Below are 22,775 nucleotides of genomic sequence, written 5' to 3' on the forward strand. Positions count from 1 at the left end.
TTTTCCTGACATATGCATGTCAGGCCTTGCTACAGTTGCCACAGGGAAGTTATTTGATTGCCCAAGGGAAAAGAGGTAAGCCCCAAGACACTATCACAAACTGGAGGGACAGTGGCTTGTGAGACAAGCTTTCTATTAGGATGCTCTCTATGGAAAATAATTTACCTTTATCTGCATGGCAGTTCCTTTTTAAACCACAGAGGGTCATACTTTGCCAGACTTTTCTGCCTTCCAATAAAGGAAGCATTCTGTGCATGCAGCATTGCCTACTTCAGAGCTAGCAGTCCCTACAGACAATGTTTTCTTCTCATGCTGCAGAGATGGACTTGCTGTTCTTTAGCTGTATACAAGCAGCTTCCCAGCTCTCAAACACAAACAATAACACTTTCAAGCTGTTACAGAAGACTGCAGCACGTTCTCTAGCATTTGCATAAAAAACATGGCTTTACTGCACATCTTCAACCTCTCCTAGACTGCACCCACCAACCATCTTACCTTACTGCACTCACCCCTACCAGAAACAAACTCTGTCTTGTGAATTGTGTGCAGGTGTTTTCTCACCGACCTGTACTGATATTGTGCAATACCCTGCATCCTCCTTAAAAAGATCTCCAGGGACCCTGGTTGAGAATCACTGCACTGAGGATTAGGAGACACTCCAGTAACATGAGCCAAATAGGTACTTAGGAACTTCTTAAGGTACGTAGAAGCTCCACATTCTCTTCAGCAAGACTGAAGCGCCTCATTCTCTTCAGCAAGTTCATCAAGGAGGCTATCTGCAATAAGCTTGCAGAAGGTAAGATTCTGAGTGACAGCCAGCATGGCTTCATCACGGGCAGGTCTTGCCTTACCAACCTCATCTCCTTCTAAGACCAGGTAACTTGCCACCTGGACACAAGAAAGCAGGTTGACATTATATACTTTGACTTCCAAAAGGCCTTTGATCTAGTATCCCACAATGTCCTCATGAGAAAATTGGAGGATTGTGGCTTAACTCTGAGACAGTCAGGTGGGTGAGAAACCGAGTGCAGGACAGAGTCATAGTGAACGAATCTGTGTCATCCTGGTAAGAAGTGGGCAGCAGGGTCATCCCTATGGGGGGCAACTGAGGGTGACTGCCCTGGGCCCTGCACTTTGGGGGGCCTAAAGAGCCGGACAGAGTAGCCGTGGCGACTCTGTGTTGCTGGCTTTACATCTGGCTGCTCACTACCCCGCCCTTCCCACCCCCCCACCACTGGCACAGCCACTGATGGCGGCGGCGATTTCTTCACATCCAAGGCATGCAGGATCAGGTGGGGCCCCGCATAAACTGATTTGCATCGGACCCTGCACCCTGCTCGGGTCGGCTCTGCCTGCAGGGGTTGATGCTCTGTCCAGTACTTTTCAACATCCTTATCAACTTTTTAGATGTGGGGGTGAAGAGCTCACTGGCTAAATTCATGGATGGCACCAAGTTATGGGGGGAGCATGGTCATGCTTAACGATAGGCTACAGATACAGGCGGACCTAGACAGGCTAGCAACTTGGGCAGACCGGAACCTGATGAAGTTCAATGTCAAGAAATGTAAAGTGCTCCACTGTGGGATGAGTGACCCCAACACACCTACAGGCTTGGCGACACCAAACTGACTAGCACCATGAATGAAAGAGACCTAGAGGTAATAACAGACCACAGTATGAATATGATCTGGTAGTGATGCTATAGCCACTAGGGCAAATAATACTCTGTCATGCATCAATCGATGCATCTCCAGCAAAACCAAAGAGGTGATTCTTCAGCTCTACTCAGCACTGGTGAGACTGCAGCTGGAGTACTGTATCCAGTTCTGGGCACTGCACTTTAACAATGACATGGACAAGCTTGAGTGAGTCCAAAGAAGAACCACCCATCTGATCAGTCTTAAAAGTCAAGCCATACAAGGAAAGGCTGAGGGATCTGGGACTCTTCAGCCTGAAGAAAAGAAGGCTGAAAGGGGACCTGGTAGCAGCTTACCACTACACTAGAGAAGTACATCAAGGCCTTGGTGAGCAACTGTTCATCAGGGCATCCACAGGGAAAACCAGTAATGGCCACAAACTCCTGGAAGATTTATTCAGGCTCAACATTAGAAAAAACTTCTTCACAGTCAGGGTGTCCAGACTGTGAAATAAGTTCCCTCCAGAGGTGGTGCAATCACCTACCCTGGAAATCTTCAAGAGGAGACTAGACAGTCACCGTTCTGGGGTCCCTTGACCCCCAGTTATCTTACCTGCTTGGTGCCAAGGGCTGGACCCAATGATCTTCTGAGGTCCCTTCCAGCCTTACAATCTATAAATCTATTAACATAAATTCACCCCCACCTTTTCATTTCTTGTCCCAATCTGTTTTTCCTAGTCCTATTCCCCCATTGCTCCCTTCATTTCTGTCTGCTTCTCTCGTTGAGGCAGAGAATGCATCTCTTCCTGTGTAAGAGCCTTCTTTTACCCTGCAAAAATGAAAGTAAGAATAAATTACATATATCACATGATGCATCATGCAACATATGCTTTAATGAATAGCTGATTTTTCACTACATCTTCTGAAAATGATCGTCATGTGCTCAAATGACATAGATTTGTAACTTCCCACAGCGATGCTAAGTGAGCCATGAGTAATCCCTGAAATAAACAGCACATTAACAGGTCTGTTTTTCTCTTTCAATTTTGAATAGCTCTTTGGTACTCTTTCCAAAAGAGGCTAAAGGCCAGAATTTTGAAATTAAATAGTTGGGTTAATAGATCTTCTTCCAAAACACTACCCATATCACAAATGGACCACTGATGCTGTTACAGAAAAGGCTTTGATCTTATGCAGGAGCTACAACATTCATTGCTGAGTGTTGATAATCCTGTTGTTTCTATCTCATTTCACTTTTCTGTCTAGTACCTTTGGGTGGATACTAGGAACTCCTAAAACAACTTATTCCACACAGCAGTCAACCGCAACAGCCATTCCCAATTATGCTTATGCTCTATTATCATGTCTTGTACTGTTTTTTCCTGTAGATTGCAAGCCCTCCAACATATAGATTTGTTATCTGGCCAGCACTTTCTTTACAAAGTTATATATATTTACAGTGCTGTAAAAAAAGTGCTTATTGGTCACTTATGCATTTGTAGGTGTAAAAGCTTGTGTGTAAAAATACTTGAATGCCTATGACTTTACCAGAAACTTTTACCTGCTGATGCCTCTGCAACCAGTTTTGGATTAATCATCAGTCTTAAGAAAACTCAGGTTATGAGTCAAGTCCTTAGAAGATAGTATACTGATTCTTCTAAAGCCATCAGTTGAAATGAACTTCCAAACATTCATGTGTTCACTTACCTTGGAACTATTTTGAATGATCATGCCAACATTAACAGATGGTAGTCTCCCATATCCATAAATGAGTGTGACCTTTGAAAGGCTTACAAAATCAGTATAAAAATCAGCTGAGTACTATAGTGTCCCTGTGGGGGGATGGGGTGGACTACCTGGTGCTAGTCCCCCGTATCCCCTAGATGGCCCTGGAGAAGAGGGGGAATCTGCTATCCGAGTTGCGCTTCCGCCGATCTCTCCTGCCATGACTTGATGGAATTTTGGGGGGTTCACCCATCTGGGGAAGCGGGCGGTCCGGACGCGATCCCTCGACTCTGAAGTCCAGGGGTCCTGAGGGCTCCTCCTCCCCTACACCCTCACCCGGTCCTCCGGGCTAGCCGCCCTCTGGGTGGCTCCCTACAGGGACTAGCCCCTAGTAGGTCACAAGGTCCAAGAAACAAGATAATATAAAGTCAGTCCACACGTAGACGCCCGCTTCTCTGGGGCGGAGGTTATTTCCTTCTCCCAATAGCCTTCGGCCCCAGTCGGGCAGGGACCCTGGGCCCCTTAGTCTGTCCACCAGTCCCACAGTGGGGTTCCGTCCTCCCACTGCAGGACCCTATCAGAATCCTCACGGTACCTGGCTTAGGCTGGGTGCCGTTGCCTCCTGCGGCCCTGGGGTCACATTGGGGCTTACCTCCACCCCCGCGAGTCTTGTTAAGTGGCCAAATGGCCTGAAGCCGCCGGAGAAGGGTCTTTCCTTCGGGGCTCCTCTTACCAGGACCCTCCGGATCTGTGGCCACCGGCTCTGCTGCCAACGGCTCCGCCGTCCTCAGCTCCGCGGCTCCCGGCTCCACCGTCTCTGGCCCCGCGGCTCCCGGCTCCGCCGTCTCCAGCTCCGCGGCTCCCGGCTCCGCTGCCACCGGCGTAGGCTCCCACTGGAGCCTCTCCCTCCGCCTGTTTGGGGTTGGGGGGCTCCTTTTATCTATCTGGGCCGGTCCTGACCCAGATCCGTCCGGGTTCCGGGAAGGGAAAGGCTCCCGAGCCCACTTCCGGGTTCGCACCCAGAAGTTAGGCGGAACTCCGCCGTTTTCCACCCAACCCTGGCCCCCTGGGGCCTTGACCCCTTCACAGTCCCCCAAATTAAAGATGCAGAGAGGTGGTGTGGTTACCACACTGCTGTATGGGTGTGATGCATGGCTATCATACAACAAGGCACATTTGTCAGCTGGAAAAGTTCCATTGGAAGCACTTTCATGTTCTACTCCATATGTGGTGGTACAAAATGACCAATAATGAAATCCTGCAGCATGCTGACTCATAAAGGCATTAATAATACAGGTGCAGCTGCAAAGGGCTAGACATAGAATCACAGAATCAGAGAAAATTAGGGTTGGAAGGGACCTCAGGAGGTCATCTAATCCAACCTCCTGCTCAATTCAAGACCATCCCCAACTAAATCATCCCTGCCAAAGCTTTCTCTAACCGGGTCTTAAAACCCTTGAAGCTTCCACCACCTCTCTGCATAACCTGTTCCAGTGCCTTACTACCCTCCTAGTGAGAAAATTCTCCCCAGTATCTAACTGTAACAGGAAAACCTAGCCCTGCTACCAGGAAGCAGGGCGGCCCCTTTAAATCCAGAACTTTCTGGGAACAATTGTTCAGTCGAGCAGGGGTAAAGGATCAAGCCCGGCTGGCTGGTCAGATGACCAGCAGGAAAAGGCCAGAACCATATAAACCTCAGGTGGAGAAGGCCAGGGGGACAGCAGAGAGGGAAACTTCTGAAAACTAGAGAAAAACTGCAGCAGTTTCCTCAGGAAGAACACGACAAGCCAGGAGACAGAAGCCCAATCACATGTAAGCAGGCAGTTTGCTTCTTACCTTAATTTTCTTTATATGGCCACAGGGGACTATTGTTTACGCTAATATTAAGGGCAGTGGTTTGTGGCACAGGCTGTAGGGGAGGAGGAGGCTTCATAAGCGCTGAGGAGTGCTGTAATAGAGGGCTCAAGAAGCCCTGCTGCACTAGGGCATCTGCGAGGCCTGGAGTTGTATGAAGGGAAGGTAGGAGCCTTGAAGCTAGGTCCTAGTGGGTGGACTTAGGTGAATGGCCTTAGCTACAGAAAGGAGGGCAAAGCTGGAGAGGGCTGAGGCCCCAACAGCCTGGCACCACAGGGATGCAGTGTAGAACAGCCAGTACGCCTGGTGTTGTGCAAAGTATGAAATGGAGGGCTGTGAGTCCAAGTGGGTTAGAGAGCTAGAGCCTCGAGTCAAGCCCTGCTTAGTGAGTTTTGACAGGCCTAGCTAGGGAGAGAGGGGGTAAGCCTCAGCAGCTGAGACCCCAACATAAAGAGAAAATTATAAACCATCTGCGAGGCATGGGGCACAACAAGGGGAGGTCAGAGCATGCATTTTGCCCTTAAGGCAACAGCTCATTCTCCTACAGGTGGTAAGCCTTACAGCCCATCTGGGAACCTTTGGGTCAGCCTCCTGCTTTAAGAACAAAGTGATATCAAGTCATGGCAGGAAAGCAAAGAGGGGAAGCTGGTCCCCAGAGGAAGAGGAAAATACAGCAAGACTTGAAGGGTGTCCCACTTACCAGCCTTTAAAAAAAATGCTGCCAGAGACGGCACCCTGTTACATTAACCTAAACTTCCTGATCATTACTCCTTGTTCTGTCATCTGCCACCACTTGGAACAGTCTAGCTCCATCCCCTTTCAAACTCCACTTCAGGTAATTGAAGGCTGCTAATAAATCCCCTCTTGGTTTCCTCTTCTCTAGACTAAATAAGCCCAGTTTCCTCAGCCTCTCCTCATAAGTCATGTCCCCCCAGCCTCCTCACCATTTTTGCTGCCTTCTGCTGGACTCGTTCCAATTTGTCCACATCCATTCTGTCCTGGGGGGCCCAAAACTGAACACAGTACTCCACATGTGGCCTCACCAGTGCTGAATAGAGGGAAGAATCACTTCCCTTGACCTACTGGCAACACACCTACCAATGCAGCCCACTATGTCATTAGCCTTCTTGGCAATAAGGGCACACTGCTGGCTCATATTCAGCTTATTGTCCACTGTAACCCCCAGATCCTTTTCTGCAGAGTTGCTGCCCAGACAGTCAGCCCCCAGTCTGTACCAGTGCATGGGATTGTTCCATCCTAAGTGGAGAACTTTGCACTTGTCCTTGTTGAACCTCATGAGATTTCTTTTGGCCCAATCCTCCAATTTGTCTAGGTCACACTTAATCCTACCCCTACCCTCTAGTGTGTCTACTACTCTCCCCAGCTTGGTGTCATTTGCAACCTCGCTGATGGTGCACTTTAAGCCATCTTCTAGGTCGTTGATGAAGATATTGAACAAAACCAGCACCAGGACAGAACCTGGGGCACCCCACTTGATACCAGCTGCCAACTAGACATCAACCCATTGATTACTACCCTGAGCTGGATGCTCCAGCCAGTTTTCTATCCACCATAGTCCATTCATTCAGCCCATAATTCCTTAGCTTGCCTGCGAGAATGCTGTGAGAGACCATATCAAAAGCCTTCCTAAAATCAAGGTACACCACATCCACCAGTCTTCTTGCATCCAGAGCTAGTCACCTCATCACAGAAAGCAATCAGGTTGGTCAGGCATGACTTGCCCCTGATGAATCCATGCTAATTGTTCCTAATCATCCCTTTCTCCTGCAAGTGCTTACAAATGGATTCCTTGTGGATCTGGTCCAATTTTTCCAGGGACTGAGGTAAGACAGACTGATCTTTAGTTTCCTGGATCCTCCTTTTTCCTTTTTTTTTTTTTTTTTAACATGACCACTATGTTTGCCCTTTTCCAATCATTTGGGACCTTTCTTGATCACCATGAGTTTTCAAAGATGATGGCCAATGGTTCTGCAATCATATCAGCCAACTCCCTCAGCACCCTCAGGTGTATCCCGTCTGACCCCACAGACCTGCATATGCCCAGCTTTTCTAAATGGTCCTTAGCCCATTCTTTTGCCACAGTGGGCTGCTCACCAAATTGTGCTGCCTAGGAGCTGTGAAGACTGAAGTGAAATAGGTATTGAGTTCTTCAGCCTTTACTGAATCCTCTGTCACAAGGTTGCTTCCCCCATTCCGTAAGGGACCCAACACTTTCCCTGATTCTCCTCTTGCTTCCGACATATTTGTAGAAACCCTTCCTGTTAGCCTTCACATCCCTTGCTAGCTGTAACTCCAGTTGTGCTTTGGCCTTCCTGACTTCATCCCTGCATACTTCAGCAATGCTTTTATATTCCTCCCTAGCTGCTAGTTATTTGCCCAAACATGGGCGACTGGTACTATCTTAGTCTGGGGGGTACATGCCCCCCTGCGACAAGTCCCATCAACTGGGGGGATCCCCCTGCGACCTATCTTGCTGTCCAGATGAGGGGAGGTATCCCCCCATGGCCCATCCCGCTGCCTGAGAGACAGGCCGTGATGGCCAATAGCTGCACCTGTTTCCGGGAGCGCACAGGGCTGCTTCTAGGAACAGCTGCAGTGATTGGTCGGTGCTTCCATGGCGGGCACCGGCACTCCCACCTGCCCCCCCGCCCATTGCCAAAGCAGCAAGCGCAGCCAGTCAGGGGGTGCACTTGCACTCTCAGGGGATGCACGTGCACCACCTACACATCACCACTGTGTCCAAGTTTCCACTTCTTATAAAGCCTCTTTTTGTGATTTAGTTTACTGAAGAGTTTCCTGCTAAGCCAAGCTGGTCTTCTGCCATACTTGCTAGTCTTCCTGCACATCAGGATAGTTTGCTTCTGCACTCTCAGTAAGACTTCTTTAAAGTACAGTCAGCTCTCCTGGACTCTTCTCCCCCTCAGACTGGCTTCCCAGGGGATCCTGCCCATGAGTTTCCTGAGCAAGTCAAAGTCTGCTTTTCTGAAGTCAAGGGTCCTTATTCTGCTGCTCTCCATCCTTCCTTTCCTCAGGATGTGTGGGTTGAATGGCAAGAGGTAGGGCAGGGTGGCACTTTAGAGACTATGCCTGAGGCACATCAGCTTTCCTAGGCAATAACCTACTTCATCAGATGCTATGACTTCAGACTAACATGGCCATCCACCTCTCTTGGCTTGGACGGACAATACATGAATGCTCAACGAGCTCCTATCCAGTGAACTGGGGAATGGAAAGGATGGTTGCCAAAGAGAGCACTTCAAGGACATTCTAAAGATGTGCTTGAATGAAAGAAACCTCATAGCTAACTCTCATGTGTTTTTAGCCATAGCGAGAGAAGATACAGGTCTTTTCTAACAGCAATATGTGCTTGCGTAAGAAAAGCCTGCAAGTCATCTGTGCCCTCACCCACTTGACTCATCTACTCCCAGTGCCACAGTCGTCCTTACCCATGGGGACTCACTCATCACAGTGATGAGAATGATGCATTTCTTAATAATCTTTAGTGGGGTGGTTACTTATCTACTTGTAAACAGAAAGAGATTGCCAAGTCAAGTAAAATAAGCGCTATGGGTATTCTTAATATTCAGTAGGAACTGGTTTCTGACCTAGCCATTTCAAACTAAAAAAATGTTACTGAATAGCAAGCAATCCCTAGAACAATCATTTTCACTAAAGTATTAGATATAATTATCACTGATGTGTATTTTTCCTTTCACTATTTCAAAGCAGTTTACAAGGTTGAATAAATATTATTCATTTTCCCATAAATATTATTAGCTCCATTTTAGGGCTATTACATAACACAATTAAGGATGCATCCTCTGGCACCCCCAGATCAGTGATGCTTGATGCCATGCAAGGTTTGAGAAGGGATAGACTACTTTAGACAACACCGTTTGCCACAGTTTAAAACAAGATGCTGGGCTCAATGGACTGCTGCCTGACACAGTTTGGCCCTTCTTGTGGACTCACTATCACAACTTCTCGAGGGGATAGTGAGAGAGACTAGAGGTCACACAGTAAGTCACTGCTGCAGCCGTGTGCCATACTGAGGCCTCTTCCCTCATTCTCCAGTGCCCCATGAATGCCCTGCAGCTGCTCTCAGGTGGCATCACTGCTCCTGCATGTGACACTTCTGAAGCACTGGAAGAGTTGCACGTCCTGGTCCCTCAGACAGGGGGTACAGAGGAGCAGACCTGCCTCTGGTAAAAGGGAACTACCCTAGTTGCTGCCCACAGGCAGGGAGAGAGGGCATGGAGGGAGAGGAGATCCCTTCCTGGCCCCAGTGCCCGCTGCCTCCTGCCCACAGGCAACCCACATCCTGCTCTGGGGTGAGCCCCCCCTGGAGCTGAGCGGGGCAGGACCGCAGCGCAGTGACGGCGAAAGCACCCCGGCTCCACACCCTGGCAAAACCACCACACCGTCGATTCTTCCCGCGCTCGCAAACCTCGCGCAGGCGCAGAAGGCTCCCCGCGGGGCCGTTCCTGTGCGCATGCGTGCGCGCGCCTGTTCTGTGGAGGGAAAAAACTGGCTGTCGCGCTGGTCCCGACAGGAGGTGTGTTTGCGCCTGCGCGGGCCTGGTAAGACGTAGACGCTGGTGTCCGAGCGGGGCGGGTAAGGGCGGGTAGCGGTGCTCGGCCTGGGGAGGGGCGGGTGGGGCAGTCAGCGCCCGGCCCGGGGCTGCGGGCGGGAGAGGCGGGGGCTGGGCCGGGCGGGGGGCAGCGCGGTGCTGGACGAGCAGCGGGGCTCGCGGTGGGCGCTGCCTGGAGGAAGACGAGCGGGGCGTACAGGGGCCGCCTGCTGCTCCAAGCTCGGACTGGGGGCTGCACAGCGGGGGTTAGCCCCGTTTTCGGGCCAGTGCCGGGTCTGTCGCGGCGGTGTGGGAAGATAGGGCAGCGCGGGCTCGGTTGAAGATGTGGTTACTGCTTTGGCCACTCCAGCAGTTGGCATGAGTGTTGACACCATAAGCAGTCTGAAATGTTAGTGATTACCGGGCGTTTGTTGTAGAAACACAAGTGACAAGCACAGGCTCAAACTGAATTCCCTATTTCTGTGTTTTTATGTGATCAGGGGGTTGTTTGATGTCGAATTAAAATTGTCTGTAGCTGATAGATGATGGAAACCACTTCGACAAAACTGAAGTGTGCTGGTTAGCTCCTTAACATGTTGGTTTTAAACCCTGTGAAAATTCCCTGGTGTGTGGACTCAAAATAGGACTAAAATGACATTAGGCTCCACATCTCTGATCTAGAAAGCTCTAATGTGAGATGTTAGCGGTGAAGTGTGTGAGGACTGTTTCCTCTTCCTCTGTTACAGCAGAGCTTCTTCATTCTCTTACGTTAGTAGATTTTTTTTTTATAGCGGCTGATTCAAATCATGAGCTACCAATTAAATTCTGGTTGACTCTTTTTCCAGCTCTGTTTTGATTATAAACATATTGTCCAATATCTAGATGTGCATACGAGACAAGGACCAAAATAAGTCCAGAAAAAAAATTGGATAATGATAACTGTTAAAGCATGACTTAGAGTTTCAGAAATGCAGCAGAATTTTGCTAAGTTCCACAGTGAGCCCTTTGGGCATTAGCATATTACCAAATTTTACAAATTAATAATATGCTTAATAAATAAAACAAAAACACGGTGATTTGCAGCATCAAATAAGTAGAGTACCTCTTATCAAATGCAGTTTATTTTATTTGATATCTCTCTAGATTCTGGTACAGTGCTTACAACACATAGTCAAGCTGCATGTTGTTATGAGATGGAGAATTTGTGCATATAAATTATGTGCTGAGACTTACAGATTTTTCTGATATACTTGTAAAATATAACCATTTCCATTAGTGGAATGTCAAAAAGTTAAATTTAAATAACATAATATGCCATTTCATTTTGGTTCATATTGTAGAAATGTCCCTTACACATGGTGACTGATGCACTTTTTCAAGACAGCATGGGAATTCTTGACCCTCCTTATCATGTCTATTCTCTGGCTCTATGGTTCCAGTGATCAAGGCAGATGGCACAGCACCTACACTTAATTTAACCTGGGAAAGTAAATTGAAGATCTCTTAAGATTTGACTGCATGGCTTTTCATTATGCCTTTCTTCACACATTAGCTACTTCATTTTCTTTAATGCCTATCAAAAGCTTTACACAAGCATGCAAAGTTTGCCATTTGTATTTGGAATCAAAGATGAGCTATAATGATTATATTCTTCCCTTGGGTATATCTTTTAATGATAGAATTTGCCAAAGAACCTATGTTAAGTGACTTTCAATTAGATTTTGGCATCAGTTTGTCCCATTGTGTCTAGATTTTGCAAGGCATTTACATAACCATTGTTGTCTCCTGTTATATTTAATTACAAGGTAGTGACCAATACTTGTGGTTCTCTGTGATTATGTCACAGTAATGTCTCAAAACAGATTTTAAGCCCTGTGGCTATTGATAACATTTAGTCCTAATCTTCCTTTTTCATGCCCATTTTGTCATATACACATGGCCCCATTAATTATTACATGAAGTACATGAAGAAACTGGTACCCAAAAGTTTTGATTTGCAGCTGATCCCTTCGCTGTTGTAAGAAGTAAAACAGGAATCTTGACCAGATTCTCTCTTAAATGTAGTAATGTAGATCCTCATGAGCTAAGGATTTATGGTCGTTTGTTACTGCAAACCTGTTTGTGGCTTTGGATTTCCATACTGCCCCTGGGTCCAGTATAACAGATTCAAGTGTGATGTGACCCCTTGCAGCAACTGGTCATGTCTGGGTCACCTTTGGCAGTCCCCTGTGCTGTGGAGGATACGGCATGCATGCTGGATAGCTGGTTTCTTTCCATGCTGAATATCCTAAAGGTTGTCTTAAGCAGAATACCAGTGTAGCAGTTTATGCCTTAAACCTTCCTTCATTTGCTTTGCCTGAACGCTGTCAGTAACAGTGAGGAGCCTGTCATTGCAATGGCCAGTGTAAAGCAGTGAGGACTCAAGTTGCACATTCTCCTTTTCATAGCACTGACCTTGCTCACTGGGGCTCCAGCAGTGTTTCACATTAGTACCTTGTCATTACCTATTTTCAGGTAGTACATGATATGCATATCCATTGTCCTTTACAAGAAGCCTGTGGATAATGTTTCACAGTAACTGTCCATGGGGCATCTTTGTACTGAATGCCTATTCTGTCATTAATATTTGAAAATGTACAGGTGCTTTAAGTTGCTAGAATCCAAATGAAAAGGAAAAGAGCTCTCTGCTTTTCATATAGTATCAATAATTAAAATAGTGATAAACAGTAACGTTTGTAAATGTTAGCTAGAGTCTGAACTAACTTCTTATACTCTTCCCATTTCATTCTCTTTCTTTGTTTGCCTTTGCATGTCTGCTTGTCCAGAAATTGCTTCCTCTCCTTTAAAAAAAAAAAAAAAAAAATCCCATTGAGTCCTTTAACTAAACTGTAGCTCCATATCTTGTATTTATGTTTTCTCTCAGATTGTAAACTTCACGCAACTGGGAATGTATCTTACTTTGTTTACCATTTGTCATTGTTATTTATGGCAACCTGTTCAAGGCTTTTTGATTTCTGTGGGATAGTCATTTTTTTTCTTTAACAGTTTTTTATGTATTGAGTTGTATTGAGGTAAGACAGGCAATGTGTTCAATAGCTGATTAATTTTTTTTTCTAATTCAACCTTTGATCTTTGCTCCATGACAAGCTATTCAGTTTGAGTTGACTGCATCTAATGTGTGGAAAGGGCTCAGGTTAAGGACTATATTTGAGAGATATGTCAATTTTGTGGTGAAGATGAGCCTTTATTGAGGTATGAGTGGCTTTTTCATTTTAGTTTCTGTTGCTTGGAGACAAGTAAGATTAAACTGAAAAAAGCCAATCCTGTACTGAAATAATTTTGTCTACATAGAGAAACAAATGCACACACAACGGCTACTTAAGGAATATTTCTCCATTGTTTTTCCTTAATTCTTTTCATACCTACTCACCTATCACAGTTTTTCTGCCCCAGTAAAATAGTATGACGCTCTTAAACCTTTGAATTTTAAATTCCGTCTTTCAGTGTTTGGGGGAATATAATTCAGTACTGCAGCTTACTTTGTTCTTACAAACATTAGCTATATTTTATCTGCAAAACTAAAGCGTCAAGGGAAATCGCAGCAAGAATCCAAGAGTTGTAAAGAATTGGCTCCAGATATGGCTTTTCTTACGTTCATATTCATTGGGATTTTGCTGGAACCAGTGTGCTGTCAGGTGGTATCGTCTCCACGTTTCAACAATTAGTTTTCATTAGTAGGGTTTAACTACAAACTGTGTTATAGGGTGAATTTGTAAACCATGCCACTGTTGCTAAAACGCATAGTCTGCATAAATAATATGTAATAATTTGGTGTAAAACTGTTTCTTTGACATCTTCTGATTTGTGTGCTGTAATCGCAAAGAGTGCAGCTGTGTTTAGGAGGTAATTGAGTCCTAACATCTTGAAACAAGTTTGTCACCTTTGCATGGGAACTGTGGATCAGTTGCACAAGACTAAAAAGATAAAGGGGTCTGTTTTTCAGTTTAAATTGAAAGCAACTGACAAGACAGATTAGAAGTTTAAAAGATCTTTTTTAATACAGAAAACTTGAAAACGTTATGGTTCCTGTAGAGGTGACAAGCAAGGGTCCAATGTGTGTGAAAGAGAGGAAAGCTGATATAAAGAACTAGGCCATTCTTCTGTATGTGTGAAGGAAACCAAATGTGTGTTGAAATTTTCTCCTTTTTTAAGTAGTATCACTTTTAATTTAACACTTGATCTTTCCTAATCTTATTAAAGAAATAGTTAAATGACTCAAGTGTGTTTTGAGAACATTTTTCAGCCTTTCATTGTAGAAGCAGAGGTTTTACAGAGACTATTTTAATTAATAAAAACAAACCAAAATGAATTTAAAATAGTCTTATTTCATTTCCTTGATATAACTAATGCGTGTAGTTTTCCCATGAACCATAGTGTTTTCCTAAAGTCTGCATTTCTAATGTAAAAGACATATTTCTGGTTCAGTGACAGTGTGGTGCCTTTTCAGGCATTCTTTTTGCAAACTCACAAAAAAGGACTACAACATCTTTTTGAAGGGTTGGCTCTCAAAGTTCTTCCCTGTCTTCACGCTCTCTGCTTTAAATAATCTTGCTCTCACTTATCTCTTTCTTGGCTACATATAGTAGGAACTGTTGCTTTCGCTCCATCTGCACAAGAAACTTCTACCAATCTTAAATCGCTTAGGGCACTTACACACGTGCAGGGAGGCTGCTCTGACATGCTGTAAATCCAGCACGTTGGAGCAGACTTGATTAACTGAGTTTGCTGGACTGCAGAAATTAACACATTCCAGCAGCTTCCAGCATCACATGTATTGGTGTCTCCATGCTGAAAAATGGCAGTGGGGCCCTTTGAATGAAAGCTCGTTGTATTAGCATCCCTATGCTCATTCATGTGATGCTCAGGCACTTCTAATTAGCGTGGCTTGCTAATCAAAGTGCCCCTGCCCCTCACCTCCTTGGAGCATGTCTATAGAAGGTTTATGGCTAGTGACAGAAATTACACAATATAAGTGATCAGAAACTGGTTCAAATTTCTAGCACGATAGAACACTTAAACCATTTTCAAAATGGCCAAAACAAGTTTAAAATAAACCTGGATTGATGTAGTATCAGACTTACCTGATCTAGCTTAAATCGATTTATTGACCTTTTCTCCCAGATCCCCTCCAGATTCAAGTTTACTCACAGTCCCCCTGCATCCCAGGATGCTTTGCATCTCCCCCATCCCCCACCCCCCTTTCCCAGGGTGAGCGGGCTAGCCTTGGCCCAAGCTGTCAGCTCCAGCGGAGCAGGGAGGCATGCTCTAGCGGCCTTCTGGCCTGGGCCACTGCAGGCATGTGGCTATGTTTCCTGAATCACGTGTGAATGTCTGTTCATTTGCTTATTGGTTCAATCTATACAGTTTAAACTAACCTGTGAAGATTAAATTGGTTCAGCCTTGGGTTTTTTGACTGTCTGTACTTAGCAAAGTTACACCTTTTTTTAAGGCTTTGTTTTATAATGGTCAAAACTCTATATAGATGCAGTTCTGTTAGCTAAAAAATATTATTGCCTTATTATCTCTTATCTCATCTGGGGAACTAGTTTAATAAACTATGCTGGCAAAATTACTGGTTTATCTATATAAGCTGTATGTACTAGCAGGGTTTGTTAGTTTTGCTATATAGGCAAATATATATATATTAATGTAGAATAAACCTTTGGCCTGATTCCATGCAATGGAAAATATAGAATGCAAACAATAAAGCATACTTAAAAAAATGTTACCTACATCTCATGTCTCTAGATTTTTTTCCTACCATCATACACATGGTTGGGTCACTTTGATTAGTCATTCTTCCCCAGAAATAAGGAGACTGCAAAGTAGCCACAGATTAAACAATGAAAGTAGTAAAAATAGAAAACCTGTTATGTGGTTAAGCTCTTAGAGAACCTTAACCTTAATTTCCATGTTAAATTTGCATGTTTTTAGGAAGCTGCTGTGCAAATCAGATAGGAGCCTTACAGCATAACGTGATAGGTGAAAATGAAATCATAGTAGAGGGTGTGCTTTTTGTAAATGCAAGAACAGGTAAGCAAACCAGTCTAGATTGTTTGTGTGTCTCAGTATGTCCAAAACCAAGGTGACTATTCTGATCATGCGACTATGGGGGTGTGTTTAGATAATAAGGGTGTCCTTGATTGCACCTCTGTCGAAGCTTGATGTAGTGGGGACAAGCAAGATACTGGCAGCAGAGCATAAAATAACCACGTGCTATGCCTGGCCATTTAAAATACTCATTACCCAGGTTGGACAGTGTTAGTCACCTATAAAAGGTGACTTTATGCTGGCTTTTAACTAGAATGGATCAAATCCCTAAAATTCTGTATCTTAAAGTTAGTGGAGTGTGAATTTTCCCAAACCAAATGCTTGAAGAAAGAGAAATGCAAATAATGCTATGAAAAAATAGAGTAGCTATTTGTTCTCCATGCACAGGCTTGTTCTGTGACTGAAGCATGAGGATGGCAAGGAAGAGTGCCTTTCATGAAACCCTGAAGCAAAGAGAATACTAAATTCCTGAAGCTGGGATTAAAGAAATACTTGTTCACATGGATCCCTTTACTGGCTAGTCCCACTATAATTCTTGATGTATGTGCCCAATAGTTTCTCTGTCTTTTAGTGTTAGTGCAACTGCAGTTTGAATAAGGAATGCTTGTGTTTGGCCTTGCAGTCTTGTTTTGTCCAGAAGGTCATATGACTGCATGCTATAAAACCAGATATAACTAATTACTTTATATCAATGATTGACTGACTTGGATCATGTGTGTTGAAGGGAGCATATAATGATGAAGACTTACTGTGGATTCAACTACTATTTTGAATTATTTGCAATGAGAAATGGAAACTACCTGCAGTCTTCATTCTCTTGGACTTTGTAACTTGATGTTTGTCATTCTCTTGGCTCTTTCTGCAGTTTAAACTAAGGGGCATAATTAGCATTTCATTAGTTGAGCTTTGGAATGATACTATTAAAGGCTAATAATAGCTGTTCAAAACTATTGTCCTGGGAAGAAGAGATCATGGACTAAGGACCTATCAGCATCACGGTCTTTGCTGGCATGGCTGTTTTAGCAGAATCCCCAGTTGATAATGCAGCATTTCCTAACAGAGAATAAAGCAACACTTCTCAGAATATTGAAAACAAAACATACAAAAGCAATATCAGCATAGATGCATTTATAGGAAGGTTGTTGGTTTATAGAAAGATGGTTATTTTATTTTTTTTTATTTTATTTTTTTTAGGAGTTTTTTCCGGCATAGTTTCATCATCTGAACAACTGACCTCACACTCCCAGCTAGTATAGCTGTGCCAGCAGAATGCAGGCCATTACAAAGTGGATCATCCTGTTAGAGGGTTTCCAAGGAAGAGAACAACTAAAAAAACATTAGTTCAGTCGAAATATGTTGCAATAGTGTCCTATTTCATCGTTTCAAAACAGAACTGAATCCAGTGGCAGTTAAAAAGGTGTCATTTTTTAAACCAGACTTTAGGTTGGGAGTGGGCAAAATGCGGCTTGCAGGCCGGATATGGTACACCAGGCCATTCTATTCTACATTCTAAAAATGTAGAAAATTAATATTTGTCTGCCTGCCATTCAGCCCTCGATGGCTTGCCAGAACTCAGTAAGCAGCTCTCCACCCAAAATAATTGCCCACCCCTGCTTTAGGTTGTATGTTGGGAGTGATGCATAGTTTTGACAGGTCTGCTGATGTGTAGCAACCTCACCATTTTCTTCATATGTCTTCTAGTTTCAGAGCTGGTAGCAACAAATCTGAAAAAAAAAAAAAAGAAAGAATTCAAAGCCTATCATCCAGGTAGTGAACACTTCTCGAGACAGTCCCAGAAGACAGAAGGAGCTCTATACTTCATATGTAATCTTGCGAGTTCTATACAGTTTTTAACAAGGCCAATATTTTGAATAGGATGGGGTGGAAAAAGCCTAGCATGGATCTGTGGTAAGAGGATATCAACGAAATTGTTTGTGATTTAGACTCTGTAATTTACAATGCTATTGTATGGTATATATACTTGTGTTCATATAGATTCAGAGTAAGCTACTTATTATAAAGTGACAGAAAGAGCAGGTAAACACCACACTACTATTACAAGAATCTTACATTTCTTCTTTGTGTTTTATTGTACTAAAAGTGCAGTTATCCTGGGCGGCTATAATCATGAACGACTAAAGCCATGAAGTGCAAGTACTTGGAGCTTTTTGCCAGGATTCTCAGACAGAACAGCATTATCAAGGATATCAGATTATTAACAGATAATCCTTCAAGGAGTAATTCCCAAATGGTAAGTGTCACAACAAAGTGGAGGAGGATCTCTTCTCATGAGAGAGATTAGGTACTGGCACCAAACCAATGGCAAGGTGCACCTTACTACTTTCTCTAACTGAGCTACATTGTAGCTTTTAAAACTGTACAATTATTCCTTGTGAACAGAGCCAGATGCACAGCCTTTGAGACTGAGGGCACATCCATCCACAAACCATATGTGTATATACATAATATTCATACAGTGTTTGTTCTATTTAGTTGGTATGCCTCATATCTCATCTGAAGAACAAGTGCTAAGGATAAGCAGGTAATTAAATCCTTAGTCTCCTGTCACTCTGATTTATAATATTATGATAGCCGTTTTGGTGCTAGTGGAGTCAACCACAGACAGATTTTTACTTCAGGATAGTTAGTTTTAGGTCAACCCTGTACCCCCAACATTAATCGACCTTGCCCAACTATAGGGAAGCAAAATTCTATAACTCCTTGTTCCTGCTAGGATTTTACATCCCTATTGTTTATTTAATATTTAAATGACTCTTTGCTCCTTCATTTTCTGTGGCAATATCCATAAACATGTTCTTTTCAGTGATGGATTTGTTGGTTAAATACTGTGCACTTGTGTTTTCATTTCTGAAAGAACTGTAGCCTTTTTGCTTTTACATTGTTGTATAGTACTAAACTACAGCTTTACCAATGAAGCATAACTTTGGAAAAACTAGAGAAGTAAACACTGTAATATGGCAGTTTATTGCTCCAGAAGTATTTGTGTGCAGTGTTTGGCATGCATCTTGAGATTACACTGAGAGAAGGAAGTAAGGAACATCTTGCCACTGGTTTGGTGCCTGTACCTGCTCACGCTCTCTCACGTAAAGAAATCATCCACCTTTTTATTGTGACACTTGCTGTTTGGGAATTACTCCTTTCAGTAAAGGGATTGTGTTAATAATTTGATACCCTTGATAATGCTGCTCTTTCTGAGAATCCTGGCCAAAAAAAATCTCACTGGATTTTGTTACTTTTTTTTGGCAGGGGGTGGAGGGGAAGGGAGGAATACATCTGTCTGTAAAATAATAACTTTGGTTTTTAAGTGAGCATGCAAGGTGCACTACTATCAACCAGCTTCTGTTTCACAGGAAAACTTGCAGACTCTTGGCACCAAATTTAGGGAAGAATAAAGTAGTCCTAAATTGACATTACATTGCTCCTTGCCCAGTTCCATTTTCCTGCATGTTATACTAACATAGATGTCCTCTAGATGCCCTGCTTAGGCTGTCATATTAAGGCTGTATCCACGCACACACACACACGGCACTCTTAATTGATTCAAACATAGATGGAATCAAGTTTACTGAAGCTTTATATTGACTTAGACAGGTGTTTTGCATTGGTTTAATCAGTTTAAAAATACACTTAGTAAACCCATACAAATTGTTACATAAAAAGACCATGTACAGAATTGAGGTTGAACTTGAACTTGGCTTGATGAATCTTATTTCCTTTTTATGACCATGTGACCTATCACCTGGACAAGGGAGAGGAGATTGATGTAATATATCTTGACTTTAAAAAAGCCTTCAATCTGGTATCCTATGATCACCTCTTGGCAAAACTGGCCAGCTGTGGCCTCAGGTCCACCACGATTCGCTGGCTGTGGAACTGGCCCCATGGTTGGACCCAGAGGGTGGTGGTTGACGCAAGTCAATCGGCATGGTGCCTTGTGACCAGTGGGTTCCCTCAAGGCTCTGTCCTTGGGCCTATATTATTCAACATCTTCATTAATGATGTGGACATTGGTGTCAGAAGTGAATTGGCCAAGTTCACCGATGACACCAAACTTTGGAGTAAAGCATCCACACCTGAGGACAGGAAATGGGTGGATGAGAACCTGATGGTGTTTAACACTGAAAAATGCAAGATTCTCCACCTTGGGAAGAAAAACCCACAGCATGCTTATAGGCTACGCTGGCTAGCACTATGGATGAAAGGGACTTGGGGGTCATGATTGACCACAAGGTGAACATGAGCCTTCAATGTGATGCTGCTGCTAGTAAATCGAGCAAAATGCTGGCTTGTATCCATAAATGCTTCTCAAGCAAATCCCAGGACATCATTCTCCCCTTGTACTTGGCCTTGGTGAGGCCACAACTGGAGTACTGTGTCCAGTTTTGGGCTTCACAATTCAAAAAGGATGTGAAGAAGCTCAAGAGAGTCCAGAAAAGAGCCACATGCATGATCAGAGGTCAGGAAAACAAACCTTATGACAAGAGGCTGAGAGCTATGAGACTCTTTAGCCTGGAAAAACTCAGGCTCAGGGGTGATCTGATGGCCACCTATATATTTATCGGGGGTGACCACCAGTATTTGGGGGAACATTTGTTCACCAGAGTGCCCCAAGGGATGACAAGGTCAAACTGTTATAAACTACTGCAAGACCATTTCACCTTCTTCTGTCCATCTGAGCCAGAAGCTACACAAATGTAGAAATCCTTTTCTAGTACTCCTTATTAAGAGAGCTAAAGGAATTTGAGAACAAGTCTTAGTTTACCTCCTTGCTCATTTTATCTGAGTTTCCCTTTGAGTTTGTAACTTGAGCATGTATTATAACACTTTTGTATTGGGGCAGAACAAGAAATTGAAGAACATTTGCTTGTAATTTTTTTTTTGTCTGTGTTTTTGTTTGGTGAATAACAGAGGGTGGGGAAGGAATGTGGTGGGGGGGTGTGCAGATCGAGGTCCCCATGGTGAGGGAGGGAGTAGGGCTGGGGCAGAGGCAGGGCCTGAGGCAAGCGCTGCCCAGCCATGGTGGGGTGGGGTGGAGCGCAGGATGGAACTGGTTCATCTGGGGGGCATGGGGAGGGTGGGGCAGCTCCCACTGTTGCACATACTGTGGGAGGTCATGGGGGGGGTCCCCTGTTACCAGTCAGGGCTTCCCATGTTGCCTAGGTTCCCTTGGGGAAATGGTGGGTTTCCTCTTACAGGCAGGCAGTGTTTCAGCCAGAAGGAGCCACTGCTACCAGGTCTGCTGTAAAACGGAGCCTGACTGCTGCATGGCCCCAGCCCTGCTGCACATCCAGGGGCGGCAGGAGCAGCCACACAAGCCACAGCCTGAGCTGCTTCCCACACCTGGGCTGGGTGGGACCAAGGGACCCGCCACAGGCCAAACAAAATCCTTTGGTGAACTGGCTGCAGCCCACGGGCCATTATTTTGCCCACCCCTGTTCTGGGCTGTGGGTACTAGTCCCCCTCCTCCCTCCTGCCTGCCCTGCTGCCTTCTGGTTTCTGGGGTACTGTGCCGCTTCCTTTCCCCTCCAGACTGCACCCCACACTAAGCAGTAACCGGTAATGCATTAAACAAATATACTTATCTTTTAAACATTTAACCTTTCACATCCCTAGTCTTGGCCAAATCATGTAGATCAGCTTTAGTTTTCTCCATTGCCAGTCTGTACAAGTAGCCATTATTGGTGTTGAGGCAATCCACTTACATTTCTGGGACCCAAATGTGTTGGGATTTTGTGAATTTTAGTGTTCAGAGTGATTATGCAGGTACTTCGTTTTCTAAAAGCTCGTCTGTAATAGATGGTGAGCACTTTTAGAGAAATGATGCCTATTTCTGTTATTGAGTTCTTGGGGTTTTGGGATTGAATGTAATGGTATAAGTACCTGCTGCATTTCCGACTACATGTTAATCAATGGAAAGAGCGGATTCAGTAGGTCTGCACCTGCACAGGTGCAACATTATTATTAATGTCTGAGCATGCTAATGGACACAGTGCTTAGTGGTGTCTTATAGTCATTGTCTGTACATGCTAGCATTCTAAGTCATTCGAGCACTGTTTTCAGACATTGCTGATTTATCTTACTGGTTAATGGTTTAAGTTCTCCAGAGCTTGAAGACTGATTACCATTACCTACTCATCTCCCCACCTAGTAGAATTTCTATATTTGCTTCTGATAAAGCGATTGACTGCTGTTGTCCCTTTTCTGGATATAATGAAACTCCACATTTGCAGATAATAGTAAAATGAAGTAGCATGAACACCTGTCAAGGCAGAAAATAATGCAATGGGAGCTGGAGGGGTTGGCTAAAAGAATGAGATTTGAAATTCAGCCTAAATAAACGTAAGCAGAATATCTTGGAGGGATGGCAGTGGGGTGGAGAGGAGAGTAATCATAAGTACAGACATTTTAATGGAAAGAAACATGCTTATGGTTAGTAATGGACAAAGAGACCTAACAATGATAATAGACACTGGGATGCAGGCAAACTTGCAGTGTAATAGGGCAGTAAATCGGCTCCTCTTCTCTTTTTTGTAGTGATTGTGCCATTACATAATAGAGATTGGAGCTAGTGGCTACATCCTATAGGACATTAACAAGACTGCCTACAATACTGTATTTGTTCTGTGCAGCTGAATGTCAGTAAGAAGGTGACACACTGTGGGGAGTTGAAGGAAGAACAAAAATGGTCTAATGGGATAAAGACTGATTCCATGATGAGGAAAAAATAAAGGCTGAATCAACAACATTTGGTTAAGAGAGACTTGCCTGTCTCTAAGTATGTGTATATTCAGAACCAAGGAAGAAAGAATTATTCATGCCATTGTTCATCAAATGAAT

General features: G+C 44.1%; 1 protein-coding gene across 6 annotated transcripts in view; it reads left to right on the forward strand.

Moving 5' to 3' along the window:
* The first annotated feature begins 9,743 nt into the window (after nucleotides 1-9,743).
* Nucleotides 9,744-22,775, forward strand: part of TBC1D24 (TBC1 domain family member 24) — a 51,486-nt gene continuing 38,454 nt past the window's right edge. For 3 of the 6 annotated variants that reach the window (XM_090023861.1, XM_090023865.1, XM_090023866.1), the window contains exon 1: nucleotides 9,758-9,850. The gene's annotated coding sequence lies outside the window, so the exon portion shown is untranslated. Of the gene's footprint in view, nucleotides 9,851-17,194; nucleotides 18,169-22,775 lie in introns of those variants that run through there. The other 3 variants (XM_090023862.1, XM_090023864.1, XM_090023863.1) reach the window with 3 other exon arrangements.

This window comes from Crocodylus siamensis, chromosome 12, assembly GCF_052110815.1.
Source record: "Crocodylus siamensis isolate JL-2025a chromosome 12, ASM5211081v1, whole genome shotgun sequence".
In the NCBI taxonomy this organism is placed as follows: Eukaryota; Metazoa; Chordata; order Crocodylia; family Crocodylidae; genus Crocodylus; species Crocodylus siamensis.